At 54.2% G+C, this 25,183-nt stretch overlaps 1 protein-coding gene and 1 long non-coding RNA gene across 2 annotated transcripts in view; both read left to right on the forward strand.

Annotated features, from left to right (window-relative positions):
* Positions 1-25,183, forward strand: part of DAP (death associated protein) — a gene marked incomplete at its 5' end in the record, with an annotated part of 63,971 nt that overhangs the window by 26,348 nt on the left and 12,440 nt on the right. The gene's annotated exons all lie outside the window — the stretch shown is intronic.
* Positions 16,559-23,052, forward strand: LOC114006871 (uncharacterized). The gene is made up of 2 exons (XR_003548537.1): positions 16,559-17,081; positions 20,515-23,052. It is a non-coding gene; the product is annotated as an uncharacterized LOC114006871 (long non-coding RNA).

Raw genomic sequence — 25,183 nt, forward strand, 5'->3', positions numbered from 1 at the left:
AGGGGATGCCGCATGTGGCCACCCGTGTCCCGGGACTCGGCTGGACCTGGATGTGGGAATGGGAAGGGAAGCGCAGGAGGCCCGACTGGCCTTCAGGGCCTGCTGCTGCAGGTCGCTGGGCAAGTGTTACAACACCTGGGTCCGCTGCGGACGTGGAGAGCAGGCGTGGCCGACACACCTCCCAGTGCCTCCCTTTCTGCCTCCTCTTCCTCTGCTGGCCTCCAGTGGACCGCTCTGTGACCGTGGCACACAGTCCATGCCGCAGGGACACCTGGGAGTCGTGGGTCCTGGCGACATCCAGAACCTGGCCTCCGATTTCCGCCAACGCAGCGTGACTTCTCACACTGACAGGCAGCGGAAGGAGGTGTAAGTCTGGCAGAGAGTGAATCAGGCCTCACCTCAAGGGGATGCCGCATGTGGCCACCCGTGTCCCTGGACTCAGCTGGACCTGGATGTGGGGATGGTAAGGGAAGCGCAGGAGGCCCGACTGGCCTTTAGGGCCTGCTGCTGCAGGTCGCTCGGCGACTGTTACAGCACCTGGGTCCGCGGGTCCACTGCGGACGTGGAGAGCAGGCGTGGCCGACACACCTCCCAGTGCCTCCCTTTCTGCCTCCTCCTCCTCTGCCGGCCTCCAGCCTCTTACAGAACCTTCAGTCCCTGCCTAGGCCAGGAGAGCTCTCTGTATCCCATGGAAGGGGGAGGACACAGAGCCATCAGTTTCCCTTCCGATGCTTCTCTGCACCGCGCTGGAGCTGGCCTCAGGGGACTGGCACTCTCATGTTTTTGTGGCGCAACTCAGAGGGGCACATGTGTACTTACTGTGCAAACGTAGGGCCTGCATTTAAATCAGCCCTGCAGCAGTTCTCTTCTATAGAACGAAGCATTTAATAATAACTACGTAGACACAAGAGCCCTCTGTTGAGTTTATGACATTAAGATGACCGTGCCTGAAATGGTCAGGCTCTCTCTATCTCAGTGAGCCTCGCTGATGCCAACTCTGAGTGCCTCCCACCCAGAATATGCTTGACGAGCTGGTAGCCACGAGCCGAGGCTGTGCTAGAGTAGGTAATGGACTTACCGTCTTGCTTGCTTCTTGTTTTCCAGTTGGTAAAAGAAGTAAATGGGGAAGTATTGGTATTGGGGAAGAATTTTTTTTTATCTTTTTATTTTTAGTTTTTTTAATTTGCCAGAGGGTGCATGTATTTGCCAGAGAGAACGAGAAAGGAAGCACGCCCCCATGGGGGCTGGGAGGTGGCTACACACCTTCCCCTCCATTTCTCCCTCCTTTTGGGATTTTGGACATGCCTGCACTTGGGCTGGCAGTGTTTTTCAGGCTACTGGGTCTGGGACTTAAACCACACAGTCAGCCATGGGGATCCAGCTGCCTTGACCACCACACCACCAGTTGGCCCTGAAACTTCTTTGCAGGCATGTCCTGTTGGGCTCTCAGCTCTCTGTAGGCCGGATGTCTGCTTTGATTTGGGGCTGAGTTCATCCCCAAGAAGGCTATAGTCGCTGATGTAGGATGAATGTGGCCTGGAGTCCAGGGGGTGGTTAAACTCAAGAAATTCAACACAGTCGTTAGGTTTGCAGCGGGATACCTCAGAGGTCACCTAACCCCAGTGCTCCCAGTCGCGCCTTGAGAGGAAGACGTCAGGTCTATGCAGAACAATCTAGAACTAAATGCAAAATATCAGTTGGTTTGGGATCCACCAAGGTTTTTATGTTACATAGAAGACTTCCTGGGCCAGCCCTGTAGTATGGTGCTGAGGGAGCCAGATCTTGCATGACTGACTGCGGTTCAAATCCTGGCTTGGGTAAAACATGACGTGACTGCCTGCCTTGTGCTCAGAGCCCCACCCTGGTGCATGCGGTCTCTCGAGTCCTGGACACGGTGGCTTAAACTCACACTGGGCGCATGTGCATGCATGCCCAAGATCCCAAGAGGAGAATGGAGGAGAAGGGATTGTGGTGTAGCCATCTCCTCTGGGATGGGATTTCTCACTTTCTGCCTTTCTGTATGTCTCTGTCTTTTCTGGGGAGTACATGTGCCCTATAGCAAAAACCTCTCCAAAACAAAAAAAAAAAGGAGAGAGATCTATAAACACACTCCAGTTGGGACTGTGAAGCTTAGAGAAGTCTTCCCTTCACAGAAACAAAAAAAAGAAATCGGGACCAGCATTTGGCATGATGGCTATGTCGCTGGACTCCCATGTGGTCAACTCTGGTTCGAGTCCTGGACACGGTGGCTTAAACTCACACTGGGCGCATGTGCATGCATGCCCAAGATCCCAAGAGGAGAATGGAGGAGAAGGGATTGTGGTGTAGCCATCTCCTCTGGGATGGGATTTCTCACTTTCTGCCTTTCTGTATGTCTCTGTCTTTTCTGGGGAGTACATGTGCTCTATAGCAAAAATCTCTTAAAAAAAAAAAAAGAAACGGTTGTTAAAAATCTTTGCTTTAACCCTGACCCAGGGTACCAGTAGCCCAGACCCAATAGACATAGACACGAGGAGGCGGTGTCCCTTCTGAGTGTATTTAGGTGTCCACACGCACGCACACGCACTCGACACGGAACGAGGTGGAGGCCGAGATGGAAAGGACAGGAAGCACCCAGGCGGCACTGGCTCGGGGAAGAGGAGGGACAAAGGGCGCGTCTGTCCCTAGTCTGGCTCCCACCACCTCCGAGGGAGGTGGACCAGGAGCTGGAAGAACAGGAAATGCTTATTCTCTTAGAGGACAGTTTCAAAGTGCAGGAATTTCTTTTTTTAAGGGCCCTTCCCCTCACCTAAGACGCTGCTTACATTCCAGTCAGGATAAGTCTGTCCGTCCCTTCAGAGAGGAGGAAGGGGAGGCCGCGGCAGCCTTGTGTGAGATCAGGGTTTCCTACTTTGGGGTTCCTCCCCTGCAACGACTCCATCGCATGCACAGGTGACACTTGGCCCCCAGCACGACACCATCGGCAGACGGATTGACACTTGGGGTCTGGTGCTAAGGTGTTGCTCTGTCTGCTTATTTTTGCTGCGAGTGATACATGCTCTTTTTCTCTGACCCAGAGATCTTGCCTCTTCTGTGTGTACACATGCGTGTGCACCCAGACACACATGTGCATGCACACAGGCACACATGCAGTGGTAGGCTAAGTTGTTAGCTGACAAATGGGATAAAATCTCAGGCCCTTCACAGTTTTTGATTTAACATGGGAGATGCATGGAAGCTGAAAGCGAGAAAGCAGAATCCTGGCCTCCAGGCTCCGGCCTCTGGGCCTCTGGGCTATCACCCATGCCAACAGGTGCAGAGGAGTGGGCACAGCCGTTCAGACTTGAACGTGTTCACAGATCACTTGGGAATTGGGCCAAGCTACAGAGTGTGTCTGGGGTGGGAGCTGGGATCTGCGTTTCTCACGAGCTTCAGAGTGGCATGTTCTGCCCCACACGGTGAGCAGTGGCAGGGCCTTCGTGCCATCCGGGCTCTGCAGCGCACTCTTCATCAATGTATCCCTTCTCTAGTCTCCTCTCAGGATATGTGGCACGAACACACAAGTGCCACCATTCCTGTTCTGACGACCAGAGGTCTTTTCTCAGAGCTGAAGGGCATTGTCAAGAAGAAAGCCTAAAGTCTACTTCAAATTTTTAAATTCAAGGACGGCTTTACAGCCCTAAGAGTGTATTCCTGGGTATAGGCTCCCGTCTGGGCTCATTGAAGATGGAAGTGCTCCTGTGGTCTCCCACCCCGGGCTGTGAACTCCAGCTTCGTGGTCCTGCTGGCCCCAGGGCAGCGTCAGTAGCTCCATGGTGGCACCGGCCTTCACAAGGCACCCCCCTCCTCAGCCTTGGTGACAGCTGCTGTTTCAGGGATACTTGGGTATCTGGCCGGTGCCTCAGGGCCAGGAACACAGGAACTACCTGTCCCAGTGTGCTGCGGGACATGGAGGCGGGTGTGACTTCACTTCAGAGGCCAAGACTGAGGAGCTCTGGAGAGAGCTGCAGAGAGGCAACCACACGGGAGGGAGATGCAGAAAGAGGAAGCTGGATTCGGAGAAAACAATGACTCACTGCGACCCAGCTCGGGAGGGCCGTGAGTGGAAAAGAAAATAATAAGCCCTAATAGGAAGGGTGGTGCCAGTGGGCCCAACAATACTGCTGAAGGAGGGACCCGTCTGTTACTGTGCCAGAGGCCCCACGTGTGATTGTAGATAGGAACTAGCACCGGCCTTTTCCAGCTCCGGTGAGTCTGAGCCCATGGGGGTTGGGTAGAGTGGAGCGAAGGGAATTCGGACCAGCAGGCTCTGGAAGCGCCACCTTCCCTTCCAGGAGTGGGGGACCCCGCCCTCACGTCTTCGGGTTTTTCAGAGGTCTAGAAAGCATCTAGATATTTAAAAAGCACATGCCATCCGGTTATTTTAAGGAAGAAAAAGGAAGAAAAGAGAAAAGACAAGACAAGACAGAGAGGTGCTGACAACCCAGGCCCTAGGGTGACACGAGGGCCCTCCTCTGTCACTGCCTACCTTCCCTCCTCCCCTCCTTCCTTTCTTTCTTTCATTCTTCCTTCCTTCCTTCCTTCCTTCCTTCCTTCCTTCCTTCCTTCCTTCCTTCCTTCTTTCCTTCCTTCCTTCCTTCTTTCCTTTCTTTTTCTTTTTTAAAATAGCTGGATGATAGGTGCACTCACCAGAGAGAGAGGTAGAGAGTGAGAGGGGAGAAGCACCCCTGGCGGAGGCTAGCCACCCCACAGTCCCTTCCCCTTCATCTCCGTCTCTCTGTCCTGTTGGTATTTGGGGCGCACTTGCATATGCACCTGGTGTGTTTCTCAAGCCGCTGTGTCCAGGACTCAGTCAGTGGGGTCGGCCATGTAGGGTCCAGCTGCCTTAGCCACCAGGCTGTTGAGCCAGCCCAAGATGCTTTCAAATCTTTTTGATTTAAACTTTGTTTTTGGGGTTTTTTGGGGTTTGTAACCAGAAGTTATTGTAGCCATTTTTAGGCTAGCACAAGAAGCTGGAATGCCCGAGGCGTGCTGAGCAGATCTCACGGTTGACTTTTGCGCCCTGCCTTTTTCCTCCACCCAGACAACGCGCCACGTGCACCTTGGCATCTGCTTCTATCATCTTTCAAATATGCAGCTGGCAGATGCGTGCAGGTAGCACACAGCCCCCAAGGTGCAGAGCACAGTGTGGGAGTCTCTGCTCTATGTGTCCTTGGAGACTCTGTCCAACCCGAGGTGGCATAGCGCAGCCCATACTGAGGACGAAGATAATGGCATTTAGTACGGTGTATAGCCAACTCGGACCAGGTTCTAATGAGGCAGGAGTTTGGTTCGCACATTGTGTTTTCTCTTTAGTGTCCAGCCCGCGGCCTGCGCTACAGTCTTCCCCTGGAAGGTGCCACGTTCTAGTGACGGTAGCATGTGGTGGTCTCTTTACTGCAAACGCTGCAGAGCTGTTCCGTTTGATCTCTTGCCCTGACTTCCTGTAAGTTCCTCCACACCTCATCTGCTGTGGCTTCTCCGGGTGTCCCAGGAAAATGGGCTGAATACCGACGGCCTTGGGGGATGACCCAGGCAAGCTAAGTATTGTTTCCAAGCTTCTGCGGCATTCAGTTCCACACGGTGTCGGGGTGTCACGCAGGGACCCAGGCAGCAGGGCTGAGGGGCCAGCTGTAATCGTGCTGGCCGAGTGCCCTTGTGCACATAGATTACGTGTGTTCACAGGACAGGAGGTGACATGTGTAAGGTGCAGTGTGGCCATTCCCCAGGGAGCGCATGCTCCTCTCCCTCTCTTGGGTGAGCACACACACCCTGTTGCTAAAAAAATAAATAAAAAGCACAGCACCTCTGACCCCGGCCAAGCCTTACATAACTAACAAACACCTACCGAGGGACTACTGTGTCACCAAAGGAATGCAGATGGCCTCAGTGAAGACTGTATGCTTTTATAACTACATGTGTGTGTGTGTGTGTGTGTGTGTGTGTGTGTGTGTGTTTCATAAAGACTGTGGAAAAATGAAATTAAAATGTGGGTTTACCTTGGCAAAAAAAAAAATAACATTTTAAAATCCATAGTTTTTCCATAATACACATTTTCCATGAGCCTTTTATATGGAGTTGAATTAATTTCCGTGTTTTTTTTCTTCTTTTTTCCATCTGATGAGCTCTGCGTACAGTACTCCTCTGCTCTGCCAGTGTAAGAGCTCATTCCTGCCGTCAGCACTGATAAATATTGTTCTAGACAGACTAAATGTTCAGCTTTTTTTTAAAGAGCTGACTCTTTAGAGGAACCATGATGGCAGGAGGAGGGAGGTGGCAGGTATGGGAGGCACGTCTGTCGATATTTCCTTGGCGTTGGCATTTCATCAAGGAACACAGCACTGAAAGGCGGCCGTCCCTCCCACGGGCGGGGACTGCGGCTGCGTGGCCACAGCGTAAGGCCGTGTGAAGAGGACTTGGGTACGTGGAGCACTGGCCATGCTGCTGTGCAGCTCGTGTGACTGACGCCGGTCCAGGAGCTCTGCCTTAACTGTGAAGAGGACTTGGGTACGTGGAGCACTGGCCGTGCTGCTGTGTAGCTCGTGCGTCTGACGCCGGTCCATGAGCTCTGCCTTAACTACGGGCCTTAAACCATGGTGGGGACAGTAATTGCAGACAGACTGGGCGTGCGTGTCAGCATTGGGCCGTGGGTGTGAAGAGGGCATTTCTGTTGGTGGCTGAGGTGTCATCACTTAGACGCTGTCGTTTTGTTCCCAGGTAGTCTTCACCAGCTGACATTCCATAGCATCCAGCAGGCAGCAGCGGGCCACGCACGGTCGTGAACAGCTCAGAGTTAGCACAGGGTGGGGGCTCAGAGCTACCACGATCATCCTGCTCCCCACAACTGTCTAGACTAGAGGAAGCCCGCTCTGCCGGGTGTTCTGAAACGTTCGTGCTGGATCAGTTTCTTCTCATCTCGTTAGTTCCTTACTGAGAGAGTCCCTGAGCTGAGCGCTGACTCTCTGCAAGGATAGCACTCGATTTCTGCTCCCCTCAGTCCATGTCGCCCCTGGAAATGGTCTGCAGGCAGCCAGGGAGCCACACTGCCGCACGCTGGCCGCAGCCCACAGCAGGAGCAGCGTGGATGTGAGGGCGCCACGCCAGTGGGCTGAGGTTACTGAGAGCAGCCGGCCGACTCGCCCATCCTCTGCTGGAGACGTTAGCAACTGTTATCTCTGCTGAGGTGGGCGTGCTGCGCCACCCAGGGGCTTCCCATTTAGGATCATCTCGTTAACTGTTCCGTGTGACAAGCCGACGTGTGCGAAAGCGGTAACTGCCTCGGTGCAGCCTCCCTGTTGGAAATCCACCGTGGGTTCTCGGGGCCAGGGGCATGGGCGATGAGAAAGGCTGGCAGCCTCCCTGTCGGCCACAGCCCGCCCGATGCTCAAGACCTTCCCCACTCGCTCCCCAGCAGTTAATTCTTCCTGAATTTTTTTTTTTTTTTTTTGGCTTTCGAAGGTTGCTTGCATACCCAGAAGTGACCAAGCAACTATATTTTTTCTATGAGAGAGAGTGACACGCAGGTACCCTGACAGGGTCTCTGTGCCGTGATGCACCCCAGCCTTAGCCGGCCAGCCTGAGCATGCTCCGTGCACAGGAGACCTTGGGATGAGAACTGGGGCCTTCCCACTCGGCTGCACCCTCAGGAACGTAGTGTGACCTCTCTGCCCGCCGCTGGCCCTGGCCGCTGTTTGAGAACGTCTGTCAGATTCTCGGGAATCGTGTTGATTTAACCATCAGACATGACTCGTTTGGCTGAATTTCTTGAGGTCAACAGCTGTAGTCAGGGAACCCACAGAGGAGCCGGGCTTTGACTCCGCCTGCCTGCAGGCGTCCTGGAGCATGGTGTGGCCAGCGCTGTCAGACTCAGCTGCCTCAGCTAGCGCCACCTGGAGGTGGGTGAGAGCAAGAGCCGTGGCTGAGCTGGGAAGCCGCCCATTGCTGGCCTGGGTCCCGTGATGTGGCCGTCATCGTCATTACTGCTCTTCAGTGCTCGGTCCAGCACCATCCTTCCAGGGGCCGAGCCCAAGGCACATCGGGCTGCTGTGTCTTTAACTCCTCCGGCTGTTTCCACTTGGGGCCTCCCTGTCCTCTGGATCAGGAACTCGGGAACTATCCATGTAACTCCCTACAGGCAGGGGTTTGGGCACAAGCACATGCGTCACACCTGAGGCCTGACTCCGGGAAACAAGGAGACCGCGTGGTCTGTGCGTCGGTACAGCCGCACTCCTGTGTGCTGCCGTTTGTGTCCCCCGAAGAACACACACTGTAAACCTAACTCCTAGGGCAGCTGTGCTGAGAGGGGCGCCTACTGCAGTGTGGGTTGTAAGAGCTCCACACTCGCGAGCAGAGTAACACCCATTATGAGCCCCAGGCTGCAAGCTCAGTCTCCCTCTCCCTCTCCCTCCCCCTCTCCCTCCCACCTCTGCCTTGGGAGGGCACAGCAGGAAGGCCCTTGCCAATGCAGACCTCTTGACTTTGGACTTCCCAGCCTCCAGAACTGTGGCCAAGACAGCCTTGTTCTAGCTGCACAGAGTGGACTAAGGCACTGAGTTTCCCTGTTTTTTAAATCCTGTTGTATCTTCCCTTTATATTTTTCCTGATTTTAAAGGTATTTTATTCACGATAGAGCACACTCATGAGAGGGTGGGGCCTCATCATGCCACAATCCCACTTCCCCACGTCTGCCACTTGTCAGGATCCTGGGCACACGTGCATGTGTCTGGCATGTTTCTGGGCCACTCAGGGGACCAGGGAATTCAAGTCCCCTGTTGACCATGTGGCTTCTAGCACTGCAGTTCAGTTTACTTCTGGAACCCCGTCAAGCAAGGCCTGCTTTGTTTTTGTTTTTTTACTTGTATTACAGGTTTTCTTGCCATAGAAGTAGGAAGGGCGATTATCACAATACTAATTTAAATTATGATGTATGTATTTCTTTAAAAATTAACAAGATCTCATGGGAGGTCTAATCACTGCTGTCACCTTGAAGTAGTGATGAGCATAAACAATCTCTCAAGACATGTACGACAGCAGTGATGTGAAATGATTTCCAACGACAACGGAGTCGCAGGGACTGCTGGCCCTACCGTGGCTTCGTGCCCAGCTCCGTAATGACAGGACGCTCGTAGCAGTTAGAGGTGATGGTGATGGAGATGAAGACCTAGGTGGGTGGTTGGTAAGTTTGTCCCTGGCCTAGTTCAGGGGCCCCGAATTCTTTCTGTGACCCAGGTGATGAACCGTCATCCTCTCCCTCTCAGATCCGTGCATGGACAGAACACGTATACGTAAGTGTGTGTGCCAGATCTGCTGATTGCTGTCCCAGCAGACAGCGCTACTTTGTACCCACACAGTGCTTTAAAACCTAGCTCCAGGGGCCAGCAGGTGGCGTGGTGGTTAAAGGTACAGGATTCTCACATGGCCAACCATGGTTCGGGACCCAGACCTGGTGGCTTGCTTCCTCACTTTCTCTTTCTCTCTCTCTGATCAAATTTTAAAATAATTTTTAAAAATTAAAAATAATAATAATTATTACAAATGGAAATAAATAAATATTAAAAAAAAAAAAAACTAGCTCCATCCTGAGTCCTGACCAGAGTCTAAGCAAGTCAGTGACTCGCAGCCCTTGAGGTCCCGTTCGTCTCACTGTACGAGCAGGACGTGGCTGCCTCGCCCTGAGCTCCTGGCTGTGGTCTCATCGGGCCCCCAGGGACATGCTCTGTAGGTAGTACGGTGAGGAACTTGACACGAGGGAAGCAGCAGACAGCACCTGGGCTCCGGGGCTCGGAGATGCCAGGAGAGCCGGAGCCATACGTGGTGTGGCTGTCTCACAGGTACTGCAGCCCGCACAGTGTGAGCCCTCAGGAGAACACTAACAGACACAGCTGGCCTCGCCGAGCCTCCGTCCTGACAGTCCCCTGGGCTGCAGCGCTCTGGCCAGGGGCATCCCAGAGCCATCCGGAGCAGGGCTAGGCCTGTTCCGCAGCAGTGCCCTGTGGCTTTGACCAGATAGCTGCAACTCTCTGAGTCTGTTTCCCACCTTGGGGGTGGGCCAGTGATACAGGGCAACTTCAGAAAGTTCGTGGGGAAATGGGAGTAAATTCAAGTTTATTTTAGTGAAAAAAAATCATCGGAATCCCTCTATGGTTTTTTCATAGTCCACATTTGCTATAACTGTGAAGACCCACGCGGTTCGTTCATAAGGTTTTCAGATTTAATGAGATCAGTTGGCCGAGGCCTTCCTGGCAGCTGGCCAAGAGCAGGCACTTGGACACGCCCTGGCCCGGGAGGCCTGGGGCTGAGTCATTGGAGCTGGAGAGAGGAGGCTATTGGGTATTGAAAAGCGTTTCTGTGTTCGTCCTCACTGCCTCCACACTGAGAAGGGCCTTGTCCCTAGTTTACTGCTGAAGGTGGAGGTCACTTTCCATGTCCCTTCCTGGGGCACCGTCCCCTTGACAGAGCCTGCAAGTTCCCACCCTGCACAGGCTCAGTACTGCTGGGGTTTGGTAAACACAGACTGCTGGGCCCAGAGTTTACGATGAGGGAGGCTGGGGTGGGGCCCAAGGATATGAATTTCCAACAGTTCCCAGCTGAAGCGCTAATGCCCAAGTCTGGGGACCCAGCTATGACACACCACGAAATGATTATGAGTCACCCCTTGGAATCCTTGGGGGTTTTTTGGTTTGGTTTGGTTTGGTTTTGGCTGCAGGGCGTGTGCACTTTGCACCTACATGCCTCTGGAGTGAGTTTCAAGCTGTTGGGGCCAAGATTTGAAATCGCAGTTAGCCACATGGGAGTCCAACACCTTAAACACCATGCCACCCACTGGCCCCCCAACCCCTTGGAAATTCACAAGCCATTTTAGCTGAGGACCTGGTTGGGAAGGCCCTGCCTGAAAGGGAACCCACAGCTGATTAACATTTGCTAAACACTTTGACCACTAAGCACCCCTCTGGGCAGTGGGGTATGATGTTCACAAACACGCGGGCAGTGAGGGGAGTGTGACCACCTTCAGCAAACCCGCTTCTGGGGTGGAGTTTATGTGACCTGGTACTTCATGGCCCATTCCTCTCTGGGTGTGTGTCATGTCTGGGTCTCTTGCATCACGAAGGAGTTACACGGTACTGACCAGCCAGCCATGGCGTCGTGCAGGACTGGACTGTCCCTCCACCCCCATCCCACGTAATCCGCCTGCTTTTCATCAGAATGTGTGTCAGGTTCTGAATAGCACACTTCTGTGGAGTAGAGCCAATTTGTGCTAATTATAGTAATGGTAGTCTGATAGGAAATTATGAAATATTTATGAAGAAATGTGGCATGGACGCTGTAGCAAACGCTGTTCCGATAGTACATTCCTCACAGAGAAGGCACCATTGAACGCACAGGGAGGGCTCCGTGGTGCACATGGCCATTTCCTGTGGATGACAGCTCACCATCGGTCACTTGGCTTTCTCCAAAACCTTATGTTCTTCAGGGGTTTTACCATCCCAGGACCACCTGCTTGTGTTGCCTACAACCCAAGAGACTGAAATGCAAAATCAGCGAGATTCCACCACAGAAGCCTTTTCTAAGGTGGCTGTTTGTTGACTAGGAAAGTGTGTTTATCCTAACAATTCTGTCTGTCTTTGATTTTCTTATAAGCCAAGCAACGCTTCAGTCAATTTCCACACCAGGTCTCAGTGCATATTGAGGTTTGGTCCTTGAAAAGCAGGGTGAGCAGAGGCTTTGGTGCCAGACTTGTGAGTTGGACCCTGGCTCACCTTTACTAGCTGTGTAGTCCTGGACCGCATGCTCAACCTCTCTGGGCTTTGCTGTCCTCATCTGTGGATTGCAATTAATACTAGTGCATACCTGACCAGGTGGTTGTGAAGATTGCACGAGTTATGTGTGGGCAGTGCTTAGAACAGTTCCTGGCCCGGGCTAAGAGGGAACTATTGGCTCTTAGCTATTATTCATAGTAGGTGTTTTGTTCTGTTTTCTTTTGTTCTGTTTTCTTTTGTTCTGTTCTGAGGGACTGGTTCTTTATTCCAGAAAGAAACTTGGGACCAGCAGTTAGCATAATGGCTGTGTCGCTGGACTCCCATGTAGTCGACAGCGGTTCACGTCCCAGACCCGGTGGCTTAAAACTCACGCCAGGTGTGAGTGTGTGCCCAAGATCCCGAGAGGAGAATGGAGGAGAAGGGATTGTGCTGTGACCATCCCCCTGGGGGGCGATTTCTCGCTATCTCTGTCTCTCTGTCTGTCTGGCAAGCGCATGCGCCCTATGGCAAAAACCTCTCCAAAAAAAAAGAAAGAAAGAAAAAAAAAAAAAGACACTTGTCCATATTTAGTGTCAAAACAGTTGCACTGTTGACCTTCTTCCAGTTGACCTCAGAGACCACACCAAAGGAGGGTGCACTTTTCACCAGTGCACTGCAGAGGGTAAGACCTTAGGAGGCCTCACCAAAGCGTGGGGACTGGGAGAGGAAAGAACTCCGAGGAGCATGCTGCCAGCCCACAGACCCCGGGGTGCCCTCCCAGCCAGATGGGGTGGCCAGGGGGGTCCCAACTCTAGAGAAGCTAAGTTTCGAAATAATAGGAAAATGTTTAAAGTTCTGTCCATAATCTGTCCAAGATTTCTCCAGCACTGACTGATAGAAAGCGCAACGAGATGGCTCTTTAGAGACTGCAGGTCCCCCCCACCGAGGGTGACGAGCTGGGTATCGTATGCCAGCAGCCGCGCAGACTGCAGGTCCCCCCCACTGAGGGTGACGAGCTGGGTCTCGTATGCCAGCAGCCGCGCAGACAGAACTTCTTTTCCTCTCCTCTCTCGAGGAGGCAGAGCCACCCAGTGGTCATCTCGCTGTAAGCGGTGTGCCTGTGCTCGCTATCCCCACCACTCCACAGCCCCAAGCCTGCCGCTCTCCGTGGCCCCGGGCTCTGCGAGGGCTCGCTCTGGCTGTGAGAGCGCGGAAGGCCAGTGTGTTTAAGGGGGCACCTCATCGGTCTGTTGTGTGATACGGTTCACACAGGAAGGCAGGTCGGGCACACTCCAGCAGGAGGCGGGGTGCTGCCGCCCTCGACGCAGGTCTGGATCCTCGTAGTTTAGACCTGCCCATTGCCGCGTGTTTCATGTATGTGCCAGTACCCAGCTGAGCTCTCCCCAGTCCAGGGTCTGGGAGTGACCGTGGCTACTTTCTCATCTCACTCCCCACACATGCGTGAGAAATGCTGTGTGTCTAGGGACCTCGCAGTGTCAGGGGAGCGATTTCCCACGAGGGTCACTTCGTTAGGACTCACGGAGCCACTGTCCACACCACACGTGGTCCTGAGTGCCCCCAACCAAGGATTCTGGAGTTTCTGGGATTTCCTCTCCTGCAGAGAAAATAAATAGTTCCAAGAGAAATAAAGTATAATCTCCCCTGATTTTAATCTGTTCTTCTTCCCACGAAACATTATTCCAAGTGGAGAAGGGATTGCAGGAGGGTGGCGAGCACTGTCGCTGGAGATCGACTTCCCTGTTCTCCATGAAAAGTGCCCGTCGTCCTCTGTTCTGCCCAGGTAGCGGAGGCATGAGGGCATTTGGTCCTGGGGAACGGGGCACCTTTGTGCCACTACAAGGCAGGACAACGGCTGGTCACCAGGTGCACAGTCTTGCTCACAGACAGCAACGGAGTGAGCACGGGCTTTATGCTGTGACTCATGGCCCAGTGACGGGCAGCAGCCTGGTGGCACCTGCAGTGTGGAGAAGGCAGAGGGTGGGGAAACGGGTTCCCTGGTCCGTGGCCTCCAGTAGATCTCTGTTGTTCTACTTGGAGGGAAGTCTTTCTAAGCTGCTAAGCCTCTTTCGACTGCACGTACAGCGTGGAACATGGCCGGATCCCTGCCTTTCCCACGGCGTTGCAGTCCTCAACGATGTGGGCCGGAGTGGCCGATGCAGTGGGAACTCTGCCAGGAAGGCTTCGGTGTACGTTTAGGAAACGCAGGTTAGTGAGGCCCACCTGGCTCCCATAAAATGTCTCAAGGCAGTGGTGTGCTGGGGGCATTGCAGTTCCGAGAGGGGGACGCAGGAGGGGCATGGCCAAACCTAGTGGACCACAGGTTTCCTAAATGGCCTGCAGCCCCAGAGTTGGCAGGACTTTGGGTGGCAGGACTTTGGGTCGCAGTCCCGAGGTGGTGTGTATGGCAGGTGTAGGGACCGCCCTGGAGCTGGGTCTTGTCTGGGCTCCACTTCCTCCCTGTCCCGGGACCGCGGGATGGCGCTTTGACTCCAAGCTGCTCCCTTATCTGTGTGGGGAGGGTCCGGGGCCCTGGGCAGGTGGGCTGCGAAATCACGAAGACCATACACTCACGAATAGTTCCATCAGACCAGGAGAGGCTGAGACAGGCGACGGTTTGGAAGAAAGGCAGGATGCATCTGTTTGTCTGCCTCGCTAGGGATTTCACTGAACTGAATGGGTCACTTTCCCTCCAGGGAGTTGAAAGGAGAGTGACCATAGCTTCCCTGTGGACGCCAAGACGATGCCTGTGATTCTCTCGCCTCTTGGCAGTTCTTTATTATTTTTTATTATTTTTTTTTATTATTATTATTATTTTCCACAGGGCACACATCATCACTAGAGAGACAGAGAGGGCAAGTGAGAAAGCAAGCCACCAGGTCCAGGACTCGAACCACAGGCTGCTATGTGGGAGTCCAGCACCTCAGCCACCGCACCACCTGTTGGCCCATCTCTTGACCACCTTGTCCATTCGCAGTGGCAGATGGGGCAGCACACAGGGACGGGTAGGGAGTCGTGAACAGAAAGCGCCCCGCTTGCCAGGGCGGGCAAACGCAGTGTCCAGAGGGACTCAGGAAACTGCAGAGCTTTTCACATGTGCGAAACGCTACGGCGGCAAAATCGAAGCGAAGCGAGGCTCCTTACAGCCCTTCATGCTGCTCAGCGTAGTGTCCACGCTGTGTGCTGCAGATGAAGTAGCGGATTTGAATACAGGCGCTGGAGCCCTCAGAGCATCAGTATGTGTGATTCACAGAACACGTTCCCTACGTAACACGTTACAGACTCTGGCTCTGGCACCAACGGTCCCAGGTAGATGAGCGGCTGATGGGAACCCTGAGCACAAAAGCACATACAGAGTTCGGGGTCCCCAGGCTGGCCTGGCTGTTTGAGAGGCAGAGTGCGAGGCTGTCACTCCCTCGCGAGGACTGCTCACTGTGTGGCCTGAGCACTATGGAACTCCTGCCCCATCTCCCTGCCATGGCTTCCTTCTTGAAGCCACAGAGACAGGCCAGTGGCTGGCCCTGGCCAGCTGGTGAGGCAGTGAAGACAGCCCACAGCTGGTCCCTGCTGTCTGTCCCACTGGGGTCCCTGGGAGACCAGCCAGGGGACGGCTCCCTGGTACCGTGCACCAGGCTGTGGTGTGAAGGAGGGGTTGGCACACACCCCAGGGTGCTGGCTACCACCAAAATCCAGCAGTAACTTTTGAGCCTTAAAATCTTATACCGGTGCATCATGAATTATTGAATTAATGCTGCATATTTAGAGCAACTTCTTAAAAGTGTAATAATTTATTTAGCCCTTATGGGTCTTTTGGTGTATTTCTTTGAATTGTTAAGAGGAAAAAAAATTATTCTTAGAGCTAACTTCACTGGACTACTCCCTTACTCATGCTTCTAGAGTTCTAAACTAGAATCACACCCAATGGCCCCTAAGTTTCAAGCACCTGATGCACAGTAGGGAGACCTGCCCCCCACCTGTAGTGTCGCTGGGCTGCCATGCTGTAGGAACCAGCCGGCCAGCCCCTTCTCAGCCTCAGGCTCAGGACACCGGCCCTCAGTGTCCTGCCCTACATCTGGCTACAAGCATTACGAGACAGGTTAGGGACCTAAGCATCATCCATACTGTTTCTAAGGGGAAAAAAATTCTTTGGTCCCTCCAAGTAAGCGCCTCATCTGGAGAACACCCTCCTTTGCAAGGCGGGCCTACCACCCTGAAGGGAGCCACTCCCCGCCAAGCCTGCACTGTGCTCTGCCCTGGGGTGCTGGCCCTTCACTAATCCTGACCTGCAGATGACTAATCCCGGCCATCTGGGTGGCCCCACCTAAGGAGAGTTTCGAAATGAAGCCCCAGGTCCTTCCTGTGCTTGAGGGTGCAGTCAAAGCGGCAGTGCCATCTGTAGAGGGTGGAATGGCGGCCGTAAGACCTCATCTTCTCCAAAGCTCCTGAGAAAACACCATGGATGTTATATCCCATGTGTCTTAAGCTGGGTGTTTTGTCACGAGTGACATCACACTTTATAAAAAAGACATCAGTTTTGGGACCAGCAGATGGCGTAATGGTTATGTTGCTGGACTCCCACATGGTTGACTGTGGTTCCAGTCCCAGCCTCAACAGCTTAAAACTCATGCCCGGCACATGTGTGTGTGCCCAAAATCCCAAAAGGAGAATGGAGCAGAAGGGATTGTTGCATAGCCATCCCCCCTGGGGGGTGATTCTCAATTTCGGTCTCTCTGTCTTTCTCTAACTGTCTGGTGAGCACAAATTCCCTGTAGCAGAAAAAATCTCTTTCTAAAAAAAAAAGGGCAACAGGTTTTTACAAGGTTAGCTCTGTTTGAGCCTGAGTCCCACTCTGGGCACCATACTTCCCGAACCATCCCAGACTTTTAGGCGGGAATCCTGCAAAGAATCCCAGCCCCCATTGGCAGCTACCAGGAGTGCTGTGTGGAAGCAGATGAATTCCTGTTAAAGGCGTTAGTTCAGGCTCTTGGAAGTGGTCTTCGAGGAGGCCTGCACCCCAGCCCTCTTCATCTTCCCACTCCCAGCTTGCCATCTCTGTCTAAAGATTCAACTCATCCTTTCGCCATTCTCAGGTTGACTTGAGGTGATCTGAAGACCCCTAAGCCCCTCTTTCCAAACTGTCTAAGCCACTGTCAGCTCCTCGTGAACTTGGGAACACAGTCGGAACTCTGCCTTTCCCACGGGTCGAGGTGTGACTCGGACTGGGCCAGTGCTGGTGGAAGGTCTGCCTGGAAGACTTCCATCTTCCTGCTTTAGAAAACGCAGAAGAAAGCCCGTTTACTAATCTTCAAGGTCAGGCTGGCAAAAGCTAGAGGTAGGAGAGCTTCTCTTCCTGGGGATGCCAGGGTGTCCTCTCATTGTACCAGGGCCAAGTTGTTAGCAATGCAAATAATCCTGCCCCTCTCCAATCTCTCCTGTGCAAGCCTTCGAGGCTCCCTGTCCAAGGAGCTGCTTGCATTCCTGAGAGGTGAGCAGCGAAGAGCCCCAGCTACCTGCTCCAGGTAATTCTTGCACACTCTGTGAGCCGCTTGTGCTCAGCTGGGGGTCACTGGGCGCCACACTGGGTACTAACAGCGTCTGCTGAGTATCTGTGTGCTCCAGGCACCAAGCCACATTCCACCGTTGTCCTCGACCTTGAAGGGAAGCCAGGCAGCAGAAGCCTATGCCACCTTGTGATAGGTGGGATGTTCTTGTGGGAACACAGCTGGGAATGTCCGGGTCCTGCTCAGAGGATGGGGAAGGCGGGGAAGGTACCGCGTGGCCAGCCTCTGAAGCTGGTGCTCACCAGCTGGTTCAGGACCAAGGCCATACCAGGCAGAGGGAACAGGAGCATTTCTGTCATGAAATTGAAACTCTTGAGAACCCCAGCAAGGTTGAAGATTCTATAATTGTGTTTCCGTTTGGAGTGACCATACAAGATGTTTAGTATAGAATGCTTTTAGAGTGGAGGAAGGTACTATTAGTCATTACACCAGGACTGGTGCTGAAAGCAGACTGTCCCAGGGAGTCGGGACACACAGCCATCCAAGAGCAAACCTAGATCCTGATAAAGGGTCAGAGAGGAGGCAGCAGGGAACTGGTTGACACCCACCTCCTCCCTCCTACCCCCATATATACATTTAAACAATAGAAATAAAAAGATAGACGAACACAATGCCGCCTCCCACTGCAATCACTTTGAAACTGCAGTGTAGAAAAGGTTTGCACTTCTGCCCCATGACCATTGCAGGGCTCTGTCAGGCCTGCTGCTGAGCCGGGGATACGCTGGGTGGCCCGTTACAGCCCGTGGTTCCCTTAGCGAGGCAGACGCAGAGGAAAAGCAGCAAACACCATCTGAGCTGAGCAGAGCTCCTGTTTGACTCACAGTCTTCGCACCATTGAACTTCTTTGAGACTTCTTCGAGACTGTTCTGAGTTAGAACTCTGTTCAGTCTTCACCCGCTCTTTTTTTTTTTTTTCTATAGGGCGTGTGCACTCGCCAGATAGAAAGAGAGACAGAAAGAGAGACAAAAAGCGAGAAATCACCCCCCGGGGGGGATGGCCACGCCGCAATCCCTTCTCCTCCATTCTCCTCTTGGTATCTTGGGTGTGCATGCACACACACCCGGCGTGAGTTTTAAGCCACCAGGTCCGGGCCTCGAACTTTGGTCGACTACATGGGAGTCCAGCAACATAGCCATTATGCCAATTGCTGGTCTCTTCACCCGCTCTTATGAAATGAGCCACAGATGCAGGTGACTCATACCTGGGCTTTTCAAATGCCATACTTACTCTTTCCTTGGGCAAATAGACCCTCATGGTACACAGGCTTGTCAGGTCTTCACCGCGTATTCACATGCCCTGGCCAGACTCCAAGGCTTTCCCCCGGTGTCACCTTCCCTGAGGCTCCTTCCCCCCAGGAGTCCAAAGTGACAGCCGGCTCACTGGATGTGAGGAACAGTGACCCGCACACACAGGCGACTCCACTAGTGCTTTCAAAGTGAGGCTGCATGGCCCAGAATTCCCAGGACAGTCCTGGCACCAAGCTTTCTGTCCTGTGTCCACACAAGGACTTGTGTTTGTCGGCAGTGTGCTCTGGTCTGGTTTTCTTAAGCATTTCAGTAGGGTTATCCTGCGACCCAGAGCAAGAAGGGCCAGGGCTTGTTGCAGAGCGGGTGAGTCTGCCTTAAGCCCCAGGCCACCCTACAGGGCCCAGTGCCTCGTGCGGCTCAGCCCCTTCCAAGCAGGCCCCGTCTGGGAGCGTCACTGCTGCATCTCCAGCACTTCGGTGGACACTGGCTAGTTGCTCAGGGAATACCTCTCTGAGGCAGGGGCAGGCACTACGGCCATGAGCACAGACCCGCACACGCCACCTGCATGCCCGCACACACAGGCCACCCTGGCCCCATACGTGCCAGTAGAGCATGCCAACCAGAAGCTACACTCGGGCAGGCTCTGGCCGCCTTAACCACTAGGCCCCGGGACCAGTCCTCCTCGGTTTCCTAATGGGAGGTTCACATCGGCCCTGCTGGTCCTGGAAGCAGGTCAGCCAGCCTGCTGAGGTCAGCCCAGCCGTCCCCGGAACCTCCTTGTGCCGTGCTGTGGGTATCTCTGCAGGGCATCTCGGCTCGGCAGAGGAGCTGTCTGGGTCACTGCTGGTTCAGTTTCTTCTGCAAAGCATGAGGAGGTCCATGCCGTGGTCTCCAAGCCGGGCTGCAGGGGTGGGGTCGCCCTCCACATGTGTCTTTCCTGCTGTCATTTGGAAGCTCTGCCCGGGTTTCCACGCTGCCTTCATGACGGCCCTCTCCTGACCCACACCTGCTCTCTACTGCCTGCCTACACGTCCCTGAGCTCCAGAGGGGATGCAGTGTCACAGTTCTGACAAGGCAGCTAAGGCTCAAAGAGTTTAGGTCGGTGCCTGTTGCCCCCCCCCCCCGCGCCCTCTGTTAGAATGTGCGTCTTTAACTGCTGGCCCTGGCATTGCTCGGCCCAGTGAGGCTGCCTCGCTGTCACGTTAGCTGCCGCTCTGCTTCACAAGTGACAAGGCACCATGCCTGCCTCATTGGGACTCACTGGTAGGAGAGCGGGTTATCAGATCGTTCCCCCAGAAAGCCCAGGAGAGGGCCTGGAGGAAGGACATCAGAGGAGGGAGGTGCAGGGAAAGCTCGGGGCCCAGGGTCCTGGGCGCCACCCGGGATGTGTGCTGATCTTCGCACTCCTGCGGCTTCATTCCTCCCTCGGAAGTCCTCATTGACCAAATTCAGAGACAGTCTGTGGCTCCTACGTGTCCTCAGAAACGACTCTGGAGGGGGAGGGATCCAGCAGTTAGCGTAATGGCTAAGTGTCACTGGACTCCCACGTAGTCGACCGTGGTTTGCGTCCCGGACCCGGTGGCTTAAAACTCACACCGGGCGCATGTGCGTGCGTGCCCAAGATCCCGAGAGGAGAATGGAGGAGAAGGGATTGTGGTGTGACCATCCCCCAGGGGGGTGATTTCTCACTTTCTGTCTCTCTGTCTCTCTCTGTCTGGCGAGCGCACACGCCCTATAGCAAAAACCTCTCAAAAAAAAAAGAAAGAAAGAAAGAAAAAGAAACGACTCTGGGGAGTCCTGTCGGTGGGGGTGCTCAATCTTGTGCTCTTTGATGAGGACATCCTCGGTTTTCTCGTGGTTGCCACAGAGATGCGTCATCAAAATAGGGACAGTTCCAGTTCCCAGAAAGTCACGACGACCTGTTTTCTACTTTAGCTTCTGGCAAACCTCACCGATGTGCACAGTCGGCCTCTTAATGGCATCCCAGGACCCCTTGGGGCCAGTCTTTCATCATCACTCAGCACCCTGTAGAGTGGGTGGATGCCAGGTGCGTCTTCGAGCAGAGGACTAAGACGATGACGATGACGTTGAGAAGAGGTGGGGCAGTGGTCCAAGCTCCGAGGGCAGCTCTGGAGCTAGACCAGAGGAAGGCTTTTCCTCGGCCTCTCCTACATCGCCACACAGTGAGACATGACATGGGGTTTTTTTTAACTTCTCCCTTGGCCTTACTGGTAACCTACACCCTTCCGAAAAGCTATCTCGGAAATATTGGCTAAGTAGAGGTGGAAGCATCTTCGCTGCCCTGTGCCGTGTGCGCTGTGCAGGACGCCGGGCTGGGAGTGGGCAGGGCCTCACCCTGTCGTGGCGGGACCTCTTCTCACTGCTCCGCCTGCAAACCCTGCCCCATGGTGCTTGGAACAAAGGAGAGAGCAGACTGGGTAGGCCCTTGGCATTCTTCACAGGAGCTCTGAGGAGCCCTGAGTTTCTTTAGGAAGAAAGAAAGGGAGGAGAAGTGGAGGGAGGGATTCTTAAAGTACCATTCGGAAGACAAAGCAGCAACTTTTGTATTGTCTTTACATGGGAAATTAATTCAGTTCTTCTTACCGCTAAGTATGAGCTTGTCAGGGGTGTTTCTGAGCTCAGTGAATACAGTATTCTATTTAAACGCCCAATTGGTCTATGAATAGGTATCATTCCCATTTCACAAATGGACGCCGAGGCTACCCATCCGAACTGAGGTTCAAACCCAGGGCATTCCCTCTCAAAGCCCAGGCTCTCGGATGCGCCATCACACGGCTCTCTTCTGCACTTCTGAATCCTCCCTGGTTCTCCAGGGACAGCAGCGGAGTGACTGGGACCCGCCATGTGAGCGGGTGGCCAGCACCCTCACTCCTTCACTTGCTACTGGGGAGCCTGCTTGGTCTCGCTCATCAGCTGAGGTCATTCCTCTGCGTTGTGAATGGGGAGACCTCTACTGGCCCAAGGCGGTCACTATGAACTGCGTGTGATGCGAGGTTAGTAATTAGAAGTCACTGCGTGTGTTCCACTTGTGTCTGGAGAAGGAGGGGGACAGCTCAGAGCAGAAGAAGGGAGAAGAGGGGAACAGCTGGCATCAGACCATGAGGTTTCCTGGTGTGCGGAGAGCCCCAAGCTTTAGCACAGCTTTCTGGAACCGTGTCCAGAGGAAATCAGAGTCCAGCCCGGACGGAGCAGTCGGTGGCTTCCCCCTACATTCCGAGTGTCCGTGGTCCACGCCATCTACATGTCCCCGCTCAGTGCGTGGGGTTTTAGATACGTGGGGGGAGGGGGTGTGTGAAGTTTTGACATGTGAGACAAGTAGCCAGGTGTCTGTGGGCGGGCTGTTACCCAGTGAGAAGTGTTCTAGAACCCCAGACAGAGACACGTGTGGGAAACTCCCTGACTCCCACTCGGGACCCAACCCGTCTCATCTCTAGGTCAGACACACAAGGGCAGGTGGGGGTCAGGGGAGGGTAAAGCCTCATTCATCCTAAAGTCGCAGCGCCTCGAACCAGCAGGTCTGGGGAGGCCATGGGTTGCTGTGAAAGTAGGGAGCGGTTACTGCAAAGCCACCTTCTCACTGGTGGATCTGCAGACTGGTCCGTTTTACAAAGCGACCATCTTCCCCTCGTAAGTGGACGTTACCATGATGCCAGAACAGGCAAGAATGCTGCAGACCAGAGGACCCGCCTGCAGAGGGGCCAGCAGTGGGAGGCGGCAGACAAAAAGGGAATCCACAACCTCCCCACTGTGCCGGGCCAGGTTGAAAACCTTTACCGGGGAAGGGGCTGGTGAGAGCGCATGTCCCCGTGTAAAGGGCAAGTTATTCGTTGTCATTGTCCCAGGCCAGTCACGAGGAGGCCTGGTCATTCGTCTTTGACAGAATCCCAAGGGGCCCTGACAGCAGGGGGCAATCAGTGACTGGGGGCAGTTTCAGTTCTGGCCTGGTGGAATGGCAGGTTTCAGTTCTCTGCGGGGGGCTTAGAGCTTAGCCTGTGATTGAGGCAGTAGGAGCCAATGGAGCCAATCAGGACAGCTCTTAGATCCCCACGTACTTAGATCCTGGCGTAGGAGCAGCGAAGGTCTGGGGGTGGCTTTGCAATGCTTGAGCTGATAGAATCTTCTCAGCCAGTCATATGGGAGGGCTGCTGGGTCCTCTCCCTATCCCCGTAGCCTGGTGGCAGTCAAGACTCAGCAAGGGATGGTTAACTTTCACTAGTGGTAGCACCAGGCGTGATCTGTGTGAGGGAGCTTAAAGGTCAAGTTCTGCAAGACTCATTGTGAAGTGGAAGAAGTTAGAGACAGACTTTCCTAACGCTCCTCTGTTAGGGTGGACTCTAACAATGAGGACAGTTGAGCAATTTGGTTCTCTGTGTCTCAGTTACAACTAGACCAGTGTGAGCGTGAGCACAGTGTGCATCCACAGACAAGTACCTTCCCCGTGCGCTTTAGAAAAGTACTGTAAATTCCAGATGCCAAACCTAGCAGGACTTGGGCTCCTGATTGTCTTCTCCAGGGTTTAGAGTTGTCTTTTATTTATCTTCAGTCAGACTCACTTGGTCCTTATCTACTCCCTAGAGGGAAGAGGACACCCTTGTCCTAGGTCCGCAGTGGACCCCCAGCTCCAGTCATCCTGGGGCGGCTGAGTTGGCCAAAGCCTTGAGGGCCCTGGGATCCACTGCGAGAGGGCTGCAGTGCCATCTTGTGGGGGTTCCCGGCCCCATCGCCGGACTAAGGAGGAGAACAACCTTGACTGTCAGACTGAAGAATGGCGTTTCAGAGAAACGTCTGGTGCAGTGGAGTGAGACGCTTCCTCTGCTCACCAGCCATGCTAATTATTATTTTGGTGTCCGGAAAATTAATAACCCAAGTAAATGAAGGCAAAGCCAGGAGATTTCAGGAAGTAAACATGGCTCGTAAGGATTTTTTTTCCATGTACTTACTAAAAATGTGTTTAAAATCACCCCGGGCAGGAATCTATTTTTCGGCACATTCTGTGAAAGGAGAGCCTCGGGTTCAGAGCAGAGCTGAAACTGTTCCAGAATCCGCTTCCAGGTTGCTGAAGGGCTCCGTGCTTTTGTGAGGCGGGTCAGCAAGAGGACCTCCTTCCCCGTGAAAGCAGGTGCACCTCAAATCACCCCCTCCATCACTGTCACAGAAGAAGGCCCCGTGGACCTCAGTCACTCTGTGCTGTTGAAAGCTAATTAAAGCATGCCCGTCCTCCCTCCTGTTCTACACACACACGCATGGAGCCCAGCGTGAACATCCCCGTCTCAGGGTCTGCATGGCTGTCCTTCTGCCAAGTTGTCCCCAGCATGCTGCAGCAGGGAGCCCTGCTCCTCACCCTCCTGGCACTGGGCAGCCCTTGTAATTCTCCCCGAGAACCCCATGACTCCGCCCTGGCAGGGAGAGCTCCCTGGGCAGTGGCTGCTCTGATCCACTCCCCCCCCCGGGTTCTCCCATGGGCCCACGGCTGGAAGAGGCCGGATTCGGGGAACCCATCAGCGCCTCCTCACTCCTGGCCTGCACAGATGCCCTTGCAGGCTCCGGGGTCATGGAGCAGCAGGCGCTCCTGGGAGAGTGTCTGCCATAGGCTAACTGATTTCTGGGGATTGGGCCTCCTGCTGGAAATGAAACCCAGGCTTTCCTGCTTCCTGAGCTCCCCCGCGTCTCACCAGGCAACTGCTTTGCTTTCAGGCCTGTCCCTTTCTGGGCACCCATGTCCTTCCTTTCTGGGAAGGGAGGGAAGAGTCACCCCTCCCAGGTCCTCATGGAGCCCTTCCTAGTGGCGCTGCCATGCTGCTGCTGACACCGCCGACATCTGGCTGGTCCCTCTGTCATGTCTCCTGGGCTGTGAGGAAGAGCCGGTGGGCCAGTAGTGACGACACCATGCCATCCCTTCCTCTGAGCCCCGCAGCATGCCGGCTTCCCCGCAAGGTCGGGGACCTGAGCAGGGGCTGCACAGCCTCTGGTCGTCCAGCTGCTTCCTCTTGTCTTCAGCAGGCAGGGAAACAGCACATTCAAGCTGCTTTGATCCTGCCAACATTTCAGTCCAATAGAGGCGGCCTGGGGAGTTCTCTCTGTGGGGCCGGGGGCTCTGGACACCCGTTCTCATGGGAAGTCCTCCTGTGGCTTGCTTTAGCATCCCGCCATCCCAGAGGTGGGTCTGAGGGCGGGCCACGCCCAGCCAGCTGGGATCAGCAGTGGAAGCACACAGGGTGTGATGGGAGAAGGCACGTGACAGCTCACAGGTGCAGCGCAGTCAGGTGTGCATACGTGTGTGCTCACGTACATGGTCACCTCTCACACACCCTGCACGGGGACCCCGAGACCCTCAAACCCTCCAGTCCCTCACATAGAACCACACACTACAGTCAGCCCCACATAGGTCCCACCCCCACGGAACTGGGAGTGTGCTGTCGCGGAGAGAGGCAGGGTAGAAAATAAGCAATAGGGGACAGAGGACACTGTTAAAACTCTGATGTGGAGGGGAACCAGCAGTTAGCGTAATGGCTATGTTGCTGGACTCCCACGTAGTCGACCGTGGTTCGCGTCCCGGACCCGGTGGCTTAAAACTCACGCCAAG

Source organism: Tupaia chinensis, unplaced genomic scaffold, assembly GCF_000334495.1.
Source record: "Tupaia chinensis unplaced genomic scaffold, TupChi_1.0 Scaffold000096_1, whole genome shotgun sequence".
NCBI lineage: Eukaryota > Metazoa > Chordata > Mammalia > Scandentia > Tupaiidae > Tupaia > Tupaia belangeri.